Here is a 2,437-nt window from a genome sequence, read left to right as displayed (position 1 = left end):
GAGCGCCCTGTTGCCTCCGAGAAAGGTTTTTCGCTTGATTGTCGCTCGAGTGCGTGTGCCTCCGGGGCTCACGCCGTGGTACGCGCCAGGCTGGGGCTCCACCGTCACGTCGGCGGGGGAGCGTTTAGCGCGTCCCAGGATCGGACAACCTCTCCGGGGGCCCGAGCCGAAACCCGACACGGTATAAAAGTCGTAACAAGGTTTCTGTTGGTGAACACGTTGTGAAGGATCTTTGTCGGCCGGGGGCCCGCCACCTCTCCGGGGAGGGCGGCCCGTCACTCCTTGAACGCGAAGGCTGGCGCCGGTTGGGCCAGGCAGGAGAGCCCCACGGGGGCCGGCCCCGGGGCCAGGTATCGGACAACCTCTCCGGGGGCCCGAACCGAAACCCGTAACACAGAATAAAAATCGTAACAAGGTTTCTGTTGGTGAACACGTTGTGAAGGATCTTTGTCGGCCGGGGGCCCGCCACCTCTCCGGGGAGGGCGGCCCGTCACTCCTTGAACTCGAAGGCTGCGCCGGTTGGGCCAGGCAGGAGAGCCTCACGGGGGTTGGCCCCGGGGCCGTGGCCCGTACTGACGCTGGCGCCTCCCACGCGGGTGGGAGGTCACACCGACAATTTCGCCGTACCCGTCGAACGGGCCTGGTCACCCGTACGCACGTTCCGCCGAAGCCGGGCGACGTCGATCTCGGTCCCACTCGGTTGGGCCGGCGCGCGGGCGCCGCCACCGACGAGCACGCACACGCTCGGTTGCACGCCGGCAAGTCCATGCGGGTGCCGCACACGCTACGCCTGCGCCGTTGGAAGGGCTTCGCCGTTGGCTTCGTAGGGTGTCTTTGCAGTCCGTCCGAGAGGTGGGGGCACGCACGGCAACACGGCCGGCCTGCCTGCGTGGGACGATGCGGTCCTTTCGTTCAGCGGTTCGGCGGTTTGGCCGGCGCGAGCAGACGCTCGGAGGGAGACGGTGGCGTCAGCCACGCACTCACTCCGCTTCTGCAGTCCGGTCCACTCCGCCCGTTCTAGCTGCTCGTTTGGTCCCTCGCCCGCCAGCAGACCGTTCCGCCGACGGTGCTCCTCCTCCGCAGCGACTTCTGCCTAGCCGCTCTGCCGGGTGCGATGTCACCGGCGTCCGCACCGATCCTCGGCACGGCGCGTGTGCGCACCTGTGGGCCGCCGCCCCGTGCTCCACGTCCGTCTGTGTGTGCCCGCTGTGGGGACCGTCTTCCTCTCGCCTTGGCGACGGCTTGCGGGCTGCGACGTGACCTTGCCACCGCCTTGCAGCATTACATCCGCAGTTGAAACGAAGAGAGCTGCTGCGGGCTTGGGTGCTTGTCCTGGCGGCTTGTCGACGGGACCACGGTGAACGGCCACTGTGTGACTCCGCAGGGAGACGTTCTGGTGCAGTCAGGGGCCTTTTTGTCTCCCGCCGCGGTGAAGCTTTGGTCGCATTCTAGTCACTCTCTTCAAAGCCCGGTGAGGGGTACCTGTTCATGCTCACCATTCCTCCGGCACCCGTGTGCGGAGGGTGGGTGCGAGGTTTAAAGATTCGTTGTCCGCCTGTCGGTCCGGTCTGGTCTCGTGCTGACTTGAGCGAGCGTCCACCGCGTTCGAGAGAATGTGCCTGTCCGCGGGGGCAGCCGCGCTTGCGAGCGTTCCGCCGCGCCCCCTTCCCCAGCCCGCCGAGGTTGGGGCGTGCGGGGTCGGCTTGCGCCCGTAGCGTCGGCCTGTCCTCCGCGGCTTGCACCCGACTCAGTCCGCTGCGGCCTCGCCTCGACTCTCGAGCCTACCGCCAGACGGTGACACCAGAGAACTCTGCCTCTGGCTGTTGCGGGGCGTGACGGCGCGTGGCGGGCCCCGGCCCCTCACCCACGCCGGCACTCAACGCCTGCGAGCGCCCTGATTCCTCCTTTTTTTCGCTTGATTGTCGCTCGAGTGCGTGCGCCTCCGGGCTCACGCCGTGGTACGCGCCAGGCTGGGGCTCCACCGTCACGTCGGCGGGGGAGCGTTTTGCGCGTCCCAGGATCGGGCAACCGATCCGAAACCCGATACAACTTTTAGCGGTGGATCACTCGGCTCGTGCGTCGATGAAGAACGCAGCTAGCTGCGAGAATTAATGTGAATTGCAGGACACATTGATCATCGACACTTTGAACGCACTTTGCGGCCCCGGGTTCCTCCCGGGGCTACGTCTGTCTGAGGGTCGCTTGACAATCAATCGCACTTCGCGCGCATCCGTGCGCCGAAGAGCGCGGCTGGGGTGTCGCAGAGGTGCCGTCCTCTCTGTCCCCCTAAGTGCAGACCCAGAGTAATCCGCGTCGGAGAGCTTGACCTCTTGGGTGCCGGCGTCCGCCTCCGGGCTCGTCGGCACTGCCCGCTCCCGCACTGGCCCAGCCACCTCGGGGTCGCCGGCACGGCTGTCATCGGGTTGCCAGAGAGAGA

General features: G+C 66.8%; 1 non-coding gene across 1 annotated transcript; it reads left to right on the top strand.

Moving 5' to 3' along the window:
* Window positions 1-2,047: 2,047 nt before the first annotated feature.
* Window positions 2,048-2,201, top strand: LOC144490382 (5.8S ribosomal RNA). The gene has a single exon (XR_013497238.1). It is a non-coding gene; the product is annotated as a 5.8S ribosomal RNA (ribosomal RNA).
* The last annotated feature ends 236 nt before the right edge of the window (window positions 2,202-2,437 follow it).

The sequence above is a fragment of the Mustelus asterias genome, unplaced genomic scaffold (genome assembly GCF_964213995.1).
Source record: "Mustelus asterias unplaced genomic scaffold, sMusAst1.hap1.1 HAP1_SCAFFOLD_3221, whole genome shotgun sequence".
Classification (NCBI taxonomy): domain Eukaryota; kingdom Metazoa; phylum Chordata; class Chondrichthyes; order Carcharhiniformes; family Triakidae; genus Mustelus; species Mustelus asterias.
The sequence above is the reverse complement of the archived record's forward strand: the minus strand, read 5'-3'. Positions and strand labels throughout refer to the sequence as shown.